The sequence below is a fragment of the Biomphalaria glabrata genome, chromosome 12, assembly GCF_947242115.1.
Source record: "Biomphalaria glabrata chromosome 12, xgBioGlab47.1, whole genome shotgun sequence".
Lineage (NCBI taxonomy): Eukaryota > Metazoa > Mollusca > Gastropoda > Planorbidae > Biomphalaria > Biomphalaria glabrata.
Window position 1 is genome coordinate 35,285,914 of NC_074722.1, and position 11,034 is coordinate 35,296,947.

An 11,034-nucleotide genomic window follows, 5' to 3' on the forward strand; every position below is an offset into this window, starting at 1 on the left:
TTTTTGTCAGTACAGTTACATACAATGTTCAAATGAATAATTTTTTTTTAACGTCATTTTTCTGGATTAGATCATTTTTTTTAGTTTGTTTTGGAATTATGATTATGTATCTGGTCTAGATCAGTTTTTTTTTTTTGTTTTTTTGTAAGCTTGTTTCAAATGTCACGTTAGCAAACTTCCACTGAAGTTTTCTGTCAGTACACTTTGTGACGCTATGAATCCATTGTTTTGATTGTAGATTGCAGGTTGAGAATCGCTGATATAGATCAGTCTTTCTTTATCCTTCTTAACCTCAGTGGGAATTCACCTTTGATTTGGTATGACTCACAGTTTGTGAGCTGGTAGGGCAGGGAGGAATGATCCATTTCTAAACATCTCACAACTAAACATTTGGTCTAAACATTAGTTATTGAATTGTAAACTCATACAGAGTCTTTTTTAAAAAAATCATAAAAGTGGACAGACAATCCTTTTAAAAAGTATACTATCACACTTTAGTCAGTCTCTTTAATTGTTCCTTAGTCTGTTGAACAGTCGGGGCACCACACATTATATGACAATGGTCTCTCTCCATTCCTGTCTTTTTCCAAGATTAGAACGTCTTCCATGGGCAGGCGCGTCCATTCTTTGATGTTTCTTTTCCCTGGTACTGTTCAGTGCAGGAAAGTCTTTGCAGGCCATGAGGTTTATATTATCTTCATTTAAAATGTTTTTTTTTTTCATTGGGGGGGGGGGGGGGGGGCGCTATGTTTTAAAATATTTTGAAGGTATTAAGGTTAAAGGTCAGGTTGTTCTTTTTTTGGTTTCATTTAAAGATACCTTAAACCCTTCTATATGTGTATCTATATAATTCATATCTGTTGCAATGACTGAAAAAGTTGATGCTTAAGATAATACAAACATTATACCAAAGTTTTTAGAGTGGCCAGTAGGTGGACCAGCAGCCTTTCACATCTGTTTTGCTGCTTGTCTGGTGAATTACTTAACAACCCAGGCTGGGTTTAATCTAAACAAAACATTTACCTCTGCTTGACCAGGACTTTAATTGCTGACATTTAGACTTCAGTGTCACATTATCCAGGAAATTGTGGGATGCAAATTGTTTGCCAGTAATGTCAATTTGATTGACCTAATAATGTTGATCCAGTGTTTCATTCTGTCACATTTATAGTCACTTATATTTACATATATACTCACCTCATATTGAACACACATTACTATTTAGATGTGTGCTTGAGTAATCTCCCCCTTATATTTCAATATAAACCATTACATTTTTTTTTTCTTTTATAGACTTTGTAAGCATTTATGTTTAACCTACTGTTATACTTGTCCTGCCAAATTACCTCATTTTTTACAGACATATTTGAGAGTTATGTTTCTCTACTGGTTTTTTGTTTGTTTGTTTCCACTTTTTGTTTGGATGCTTAAGCGACATTAACAATCACCTTGCCAGTAGTCTCGAGTGAGTTTATGCATCTAGTCTTTGTAAAAGACAATTCACAATAAAAACTCTCATGTGACATCGATTTTTGTTTGTATATTTTGTGAACTTGGACATATTGTTTACTTTTAAAAGTAGTTTCACTTCTAATAACAAACACGAGTTGGCTGTTTTTTTTTTCCTGTTTTGAGAAGGCTCCAATACAAGGGCAATAACTTTTTAGTGTTAGCAGCTTCAAATACATTGGAGCTATTGTCTCAGATGAGGGAACGAAACCTGAACTACTGGCCCGAATTAAACAGTCCACAGCAGCCCTTTCAAAACTTAAAATAATATGGAAAGACAAAGGCTTTGCCCTCGGCACCAAAATCAGACTGATGCGCTCCCTGGTCATTTCTATATGCTTGCGAGTCTTGGACGCTGACTGCAGAGCTAGACAGGAGGATCCTAGCAATGGAATTGATATGCTACAGAAGGATCCAAGGTATTATATTCAGAGACTGCATCACAAATCAAGGGATTAGAGGCAGGGTTACTGCAACGATTGGACCCCATGATGCCATGCTAACTATCGTTAAAAAACACAAGCTAAAATCTATGGACATATTACAAGATCTGGGCTCGCAAAGACCATCCTTCAGGGAGCAGTACCAGGAAAAAGAAGAAGAGGCAGACAGAGAAAGCGATGGGAGGACAACATAAAAGAATGGTCAGGCCTGACATTGAAAGAGGTTCTAACTAAGGCAAAAGACATAGAAGAATGGAGACGAGTCTTGCTTGGTGCCCCTGGGGTTCAATAGACTTAGGGATGGGTAAAGGTAAAAGGTCAATAAAATCACAGAAGGTACCATACATTAAAGATACATTTCAAATATAAAATAACTTTAAAAAAAAGTAGGTCATTGAATTCCTATAAGTATCCAGACTATCGGAGATTTTCATGCATCTCGTCGTTTAAAAACAATATTTAGCTTTTTTTTTTTTTTTTTTTTTTTTTTTTTTTGGATTATCAGGTGTACAAAATAAAGGAAGCTGTTTTTTTTTTTTTTTATGGCATATGATAATTCGTGTGCATTATTTAGCACTGCAGAATCACCAATGTCTTCCATTTGTAGCACAAAATTATGGAAGAAATATTAGTCTTTCACTCTATGACTTAAAACATATTTTAAAACAAATAAGCAACTAGCTTGAGGTAATATGAAGATGAACTGTCTCCAATTGTTACAATTACATTTTATTCTTTTCATTTAGCTGGTAACAGCGGAGTTCCTTCCCTCTAGCGTGCTTGGCATTGTTCGCTGTGAAAATCTCCAACAGAGTGAAGGGAATTAGATATCTATGGGATTTACAATCCAAAAACACAAATAGGCCTACTGGTGCTGACGGTCGTTGACTTGTAGCACCAAACTTCTGGTAGACAACAAAACCGCTGTAGGCGTATTATATCTTAACTTATAAAACTTGAAATGACTTCTTTTGTGAGCAATATTAAATATTAACTTGTATTACAATAAGACAAAATCGACTTGAGATGAAATGCAATAAATACAGTACACTTGAGTAATAATATAAAATGTTTTTTTGAACTAAGTCTAACCCACTACAAAAACACGTCTTTTTACTCTGGCGTTCTTGAGTCTTCTCTCCTACACAAGACAGCTGACACGACATTGTCACTTAACTTGCATCATTCACACTTGATAACGTAGGCCCTACCTCTTCCCACCGTTACAATAGCAACAAACACACGCACTTCATAACACCTACTTGTCTATTTAATTTTTTTTTATTAAAGTAAAGAAGCAAACAGAAAAAAAGGTTGTATTTATATATGACCAACTTGTCAAGTTAAAAAAAGTTTTTAAACGATTAATATAATTATTATAATCTAGTAATTGTGCGAAATAGGCCAAATTAATTATTGCACCTCACAGACCTATATATACTAATTTTATCTTATCTTCTAAAATACAGGCGTTATTTCAATGTGTAATAGCTACTTGTAAGACATGACTTAATATCAAAAGTCATTCTTCAAGGTACAGGGGAGGGAGCACGAAGAAAGGGTCGTCCAAAAGAAAAGCTGGCTGGACAATGTAAAAGAATGGACAGGCCTCTCTCTTGAGATCCTGCTAAGAGCAGCTGCTGACAGGGAAAAGTGGAGGGAGCTGGTTACGCGAAGTGTCACGGCACCTCTACGACGAAAGTCACGTGACAGATAAGATGAGCAGATCTGTAAGAATACGAATGGAGGATACTATTGTTCATTTCTGGATGGGTTGAAATTGAATGAAGAATTGCAAATGGAGTAGCTTGTTCAGTCTGCTCTTTCAAGTGTGCAGTAATAATAATAATAATAATAATAATAATCTTTATTGTCCGTAAGGAAATTTGTCTTACAATTTGTGCATTACACCAAACAAAAAACATTATAACTATAAGAAACCAAAATGTACATTCACACCAGACTCACTCATAATTTACATGTGACAAAGTTTATACCAGATTGTTCTTATTTAATGATTTGATTGCCAGGGGAACAAAAGAGTGTTTGTGTCTGTTTGTCTTTGCTATCGGTGTCTTGTATCTCTTTTGTGATGGTAAAATCACAAAAATCCTGACACAAAGGGTGATACTATATCCAGAACTGTCCCAAGGGAAAACCAGTTGACCAGTAAAGTGTGTTGCCAATTTACTTATTTCTGCTTAAAATTTTTGTTTCTACAAACAAATAAGCATCAATAGAAACATTGAAAAAGGTCTTAATCTTAATAATAAATACCATTAATAGCATAATTCTATGTTAAACAATTTTATCTTATCTTATCTTATATAATACAGACGTTACTTCAAAAAAGAGAGATAAAAGGAGGGGGGAGGGAATGTTCAATTTCATTTAAAAAAAAAACATAATGAATTTATTTGCCTGCTTGTGTAGCAAATAAATTATACACAAAACATTTGTTCATAATTTAAGTAATAAAATAAAACTCCGAATATAACTAGACTAAAACAGGGTTTGAGCCCATCGATAAGTCCGAACGACAATCCAGTGCGCAAACCGCACGACCAGGCAGCCATCAGTAGAGCTACATAATATCAAAATACAAACCATAACTGTTCTTCAACAAATATCAATTATATATAGGCCTACATAGCCAGGAACACGTGCGGAATGTATAACTACATCTACAAAATATAATTTTTAAAAGCCTTCAACTTTTATTTATATTAGAGTGACCTCAAAATAACAATAGCATAGAGATCTACTTTAAATGAATCAATATTTCTTTAAAACAAAACAGAGTATCATTAATGAAAAAAAAACACACAAAAAAAACCCGTAGGATCTACTATAAATAATATTTATACAAATATTTTATTAAAAACAAAAGGTGGTAGATATTGTACTCTAAAACTGTATTCTATTTGTTAGCCTATATGTAATAAACCATGGAACTTGACACTTGTATAGAATCTCCAATTGTTGTGATGGTGTGGACCCGAGCTCAAGAAAACGATGGTATGCACCATTTTAGAAACTCGAATATTGAATGTGATACACCAGAAAGAAAAAAAAAACAACACTATACTTAAAGATGTATCCATTTTTTTTTTCATTTCTTTTTAATTAAATGTCCCCGTGAATCTCTTATGTAGCCACAGGCTATAAATATATAATATTGACAGTACTGACGGGTAGATCTCGAAAGGGGATATAACTCTGGCCTATTTCTCCCTTCCCTCAAATGTTTCATTATTAGACCTACTTTTATTACACTATAATAATAAGTCTGTTTTTAGCGGCAGACTTTGTAGTTCTTCCACCTTAGATAATTCGAACTTCTCAAATATATGACCAATCAAGACAGGGGCGGCCTTACAAATTGCGGGGCCTAATTTAATGGATGCTTGCGAGACCCCTCTTTTAATTTTTTTTACAATAACACCTATTAATTAGATCATGATATCAACATTTACTATTCAACATGCAAAGGAAGCGAATCAAATGTATTAAGCGCCAGTGGGTTAATATTAAAGTTACGTCATTCGTATGATACACTATATATTTTTACCTTTAAGTTCTACATTTTTTAAACCTGTGACAAGAACCATGACTGATAGTGATATGCTAATTGTCAAATCGGTCTAAGGCCGGCCCTGTTTCAAGTTGTAGACTATTTGCATAAACAAAACAAAACAAAAAAAACTGGTCCCCTTTAGTGCCAATGCCTAAAAAACGCCCCCTGATTGTTGAAAGATCTAGTTTTCACTGAAGTACATTATCAAATGTTGAAACTCTGTCGCCAAGTTTCTAATGTCATATCCGTCAAACCTCATGCGAGTGTCGCTCAGAGCTTCTTGTCCAGTTTCGTAAGGAACCCCTAAAGGATTGCAGGTGACGTAGGGGCTACAAGTCGAGAACCACCATCCGGCTCCGGCAGTTTTGCCGCAGTGAACAGTCGGATCCTTGTCGTTATCCGCGTCCGGGGTGGAGAAGAAGGCGCCGTAGGGCAAGCAATTTTTAAACGTTACGCCGCTTTGATCTCCATTCGTGATGGCCACGTCGTAGTACGTGATTTTATAGTTCACGTCTGCTCCACCAACGTTCAGTTTGAAGTAATGGAAGGCGACATCGAGGCTCTCGTTCTTGAAGCTGAGTATCAGAACCAAAGTGGTCAGGCCGCACACTTGATTGAAGTGGCGCATTTTCTCTAAGCCGAGCCACAAGTCTCTGGCCACCTCCGTGTCGTCAGAGGCGTAGTAGCCATCCACGTACTCTGCCCACGACCTCGAATTATTTATCCCGACAGAGGGCGTCTGGTGCACAACGTCTGTGCGGATCTCGTCCCGAAGAATGGCGCAGTTGGTGTAAAAGGGCGCAGAGTACCCCGGTGGTTTCAGCAAAGTCCGCGTCCGTTCCATCAGCCCGTAGCCGTTGTCGTAAAGATCTCGGCAGCTGATGGCGTACCTTTCGCACCTAGGGCCAACAAATCCCCCAGAGCAGGAGCACGACTGGGACTGGGCATCCCACAATCCTCCATTCAGGCAGTCCTCCTTCGTCGGCCATCTTTTATAAAACGTGTAATGCTCGTCTCCTTCGACACACTGACCGGAAATGTTGTAGCAATGCTGCATAAGATAACACATCTTGTCGCCGTCCAGGACAAAGCCTACACACTCAGCGTACTGAACACACCGACGCGCACAGCCCAACACACTAGACCTAGTCATCACACCGTCTGGTATAAAACAGTTTTTCCCCAATCTTTCTTGAACTCTGCACAGAAGATCTACTTTCATTTTGAAGCTTTGTCCGTCTACGACACTCAAGACAGCGGTTAAACACAGCATGGTCAAAGCTGTAGTCAAACCAAATCCAACCATGGCTAGCGTTTATTTCTCCATTAGGTTTTTAAAACTAGAACCTAAGTTTTGTAACGTTTATCCCGCAATTAGTTTTGAAACTTCAATTAACACTCTATGTTGAAGCACAGAGGAAAATTGCTTAAAACGTTTATCATAGATCTAGGCGTCCAAGACGAAAAATAAATATAACCTCTTTGCAGCTGCCGAGTTAAAAGCGAATAGATATGTAACAAAACTATATATATATATATATCGAGATATTTGCGTTTTTTTAAATCTTGTTTCCCCCAGGGGGGGGGGGGGCGCTGTATTCATACTGAATACACCTTAACCATCAGGTCAAGTTGACATATTTGACCGCATACTTTCATAATGTCGTAATAGGGGCTGGATATGTTTGCTTGTCGCTTTATTTAGTCTGGACAAAGGAACAGGCGTAACAAGGCTGTAGAACAGAACAACCGGACGAATGAAAAGTAACGATATGGCGACATGAGTTGTGCATTAGACGTAGCTGGCCTGACCGGGGAATAATGCAGCGCTCATAAATTGCCCAGCGAGTGGGGTTGTCTACGTCATCGTGATAAGCTCCGCCCACTGCGATTTAGTTTGATAGAGTGTTCTAAAATTTAGAAACAATTAGAGCCAGTAAAGTTTAGTTTAAATTTTAAATTTAGTTTCAGTGTCACTAATTCATGAGTATAAGCGCCACTAAACTCTTACACCAATAAAAAGCGCCAGAAAACTAATGCACCAGTATCAGCGCCCCGAGACGAATTCAGCAGTATCAGTAATATACGATTTTTAGCGCCACTTAACTATAAATCGGTTTTTGGCGACACTAAACTATAAATCGGTTTTTGGCGACACTAAACTAATACACGAGTATTGGCGCCCCTAGAATAATACACTCGTAAAAAGCGCCTGTAAAATAATACACCAGTATCAGCACCCTCTAGATTCTAGACTAATACATGAGTAAATCACAAGTATTGGCGCTCCCAAACTAAAACACAAGTATTGGCGCTCCCAAACTAAAACACAAATATTGGCGCTCCCAAACTAAAACACAAGTATTGGCGCTCCCAAACTAAATCACAAGTATTGGCGCTCCCAAACTAAAACACAAGTATTGGCGCTCCCAAACTAAAACACAAATATTGGCGCTCCCAAACTAGATCACAAGTATTGGCGCTCCCAAACTAAAACACAAGTATTGGCGCTCCCAAACTAAATCACAAGTATTGGCGCTCCCAAACTAGATCACAAGTATTGGCGCTCCCAAACTAGATCACAAGTATTGGCGCTCCCAAACTAAATCACAAGTATTGGCGCTCCCAAACTAGATCACAAGTATTGGCGCTCCCAAACTAGATCACAAGTATTGGCGCTCCCAAACTAAATCACAAGTATTGGCGCTCCCAAACTAGATCACAAGTATTGGCGCTCCCAAACTAGATCACAAGTATTGGCGCTCCCAAACTAAATCACAAGTATTGGCGCTCCCAAACTAGATCACAAGTATTGGCGCTCCCAAACTAAAACACAAGTATTGGCGCTCCCAAACTAGATCACAAGTATTGGCGCTCCCAAACTAAATCACAAGTATTGGCGCTCCCAAACTAAAACACAAGAATTGGCGCTCCCAAACTAAAACACAAGTATTGGCGCTCCCAAACTAGATCACAAGTATTGGCGCTCCCAAACTAAAACACAAGTATTGGCACTCCCAAACTAAAACACAAGAATTGGCGCTCCCAAACTAAAACACAAGTATTGGCGCTCCCAAACTAAATCACAAGTATTGGCGCTCCCAAACTAAATCACAAGTATTGGCGCTCCCAAACTAGATCACAAGTATTGGCGCTCCCAAACTAAAACACAAGTATTGGCGCTCCCAAACTAGATCACAAGTATTGGCGCTCCCAAACTAAATCACAAGTATTGGCGCTCCCAAACTAAAACACAAGAATTGGCGCTCCCAAACTAAAACACAAGTATTGGCGCTCCCAAACTAGATCACAAGTATTGGCGCTCCCAAACTAAAACACAAGTATTGGCGCTCCCAAACTAAAACACAAGAATTGGCGCTCCCAAACTAAAACACAAGTATTGGCGCTCCCAAACTAAATCACAAGTATTGGCGCTCCCAAACTAAATCACAAGTATTGGCGCTCCCAAACTAAATCACAAGTATTGGCGTTCCCAAACTAAATCACAAGTATTGGCGCTCCCAAACTAAATCAGACTAGACGAGTATCGGTGCCATAAAGCTAACACAAGTGTCTAGCCCTAGCTGACAAAAGATACTAATTGACATGTCCTTCAAAACTGTTATCTTTACCATGAGGCCCGTACAAGACACTGCCCCCATAAACACCCTAATAGAAAGAAAACTCTATGGAGAGCTCCCTGATTTGGAAACCACTGCGCAGTTCATCTCATGTATTGGTCTAGTCATCTGAACGCTCCAACATAACAATGAGAACGAGGAAGAAGAAGAAGACATGACGAATTCAATGAAATGGGCGGGACCACCAAAAGACCAGATTCCTTGGATTAATTTTTTAAAATTTCGGTTAAGTTTATAATATTTTTTGTTTGATATATAAATACTGTTTTTCCTGGTTTCGCAAATTTATTCATAAATTATGAGCGCCCCCCATCTAATAGTTCTGCGAACAGAAGCTAAAAATATTATTTTGATGACAGCGATGGTCAGTATTGCACTCTGAAATCATAAAAAAACAAAACAAAAACAAAGCTTATCTAAGGGAAAGAACTCCGCACGCACAACTATATTTCTCAATTATGTAGAAGTTATTTCCCTTATTTGATATCAAGCACAATAATAAATTACCAATAATTAATAATAATGAGCTTTATTATCCATGAGGAAATTTGTCTTACAATTTGTGCATTACACCAAACAATAACATTATAACTATAAGAAACCGAATTATATATTCACACCAGACTCACTCATAATTTGCATGTGAAAAGTGTTTCTGTCTGTTTGTCTTTGCTATCGGTGTCTTGTATCTCCTTTGTGATGGCAACATCACAGAGTCCTGACCTAAAGGGTGATTTTTTATTTCTAAGATCTTGGCTAATTGGTTCATTTGTTAATTGATGATTTTTTTCTTAAGTACAATAAAATAGTTTTCTAAAGTTTCAACTTGATCTGAGAATGGGTGTTCAATTATTTAAGGAAACGAAACTACACATTTTTAGCCGTGTCTGTGAACTGGCGGATTAATTTCCCTTGATGGTATCAACAAAATAATTAATTGCCAGTAATTTATTGACCAACTGGCTATTTATTGATTCATGTCTTGTCGATGCTAATAAATAATTTTGCAAAATTTCAACTTGATCTTAGAATGGGTGTGGGAGAAATCACGTGAACAAACTTTTTACCTACAGACAGACAGATAAGCTTTGTAATAACACACTGTTTTTAGCAACCGTCTTGTCAAGTAATGTTATTATATTCACAGCTGTTTGTATGCAACTTTTTACACAGAGCTCAAGATATGTAAATGTTTTCTTTTATAAAATCTTTTCGCCGACAGACGCACAGCCACTGTACATTCAACAAAAGAGCGAAACTGACCTTCCATTGACTGAGTGAGAACTTTTATTCCAACAAAGAACAGATCATTCCACGTTGCTCAAGAGATCAACTTCTGCAGAAAGTTACTTCGTGTAATAAATACAACACTTACTACAATACTTTTTATAGTATTTTTACAGCCTTTGATACATGGACATGTTTCATCAGTAAAATTGTAAATCTGATTTAAAAGTTTATTTTGAACTCTTTCTTTTCAATCCTCCTTTATCAAGTCTTTACCCTTTTTTTCAGTCTCCCTTTAGGAGTGCGAGTGTCTGATAAAACTTCATTTGTGGTCAGCGGGCCCGGCTTTAGATAATTGGAGGCGAAGTGAGTTCGGTGGTCCCAAATGAAATAGAAAAATAAATAATAAAATTACGCAATTTATTTAAAACCTAGTCAGGCTACTGTACTTCAATAATAAAAGCTAGCCAGTAAAACCAGTGACTTGGCAGAATTTAGGTCATTAGTTAATATGCATGACTGAATGCATGACGCGTTGGACGTAATCATCGTCTTTTTTGAAGTAACGTCTGTATTATATATGATAAGAAGATAACATTGGGCACAAGTTTAGCTATAGATTTAGATATAGATACCG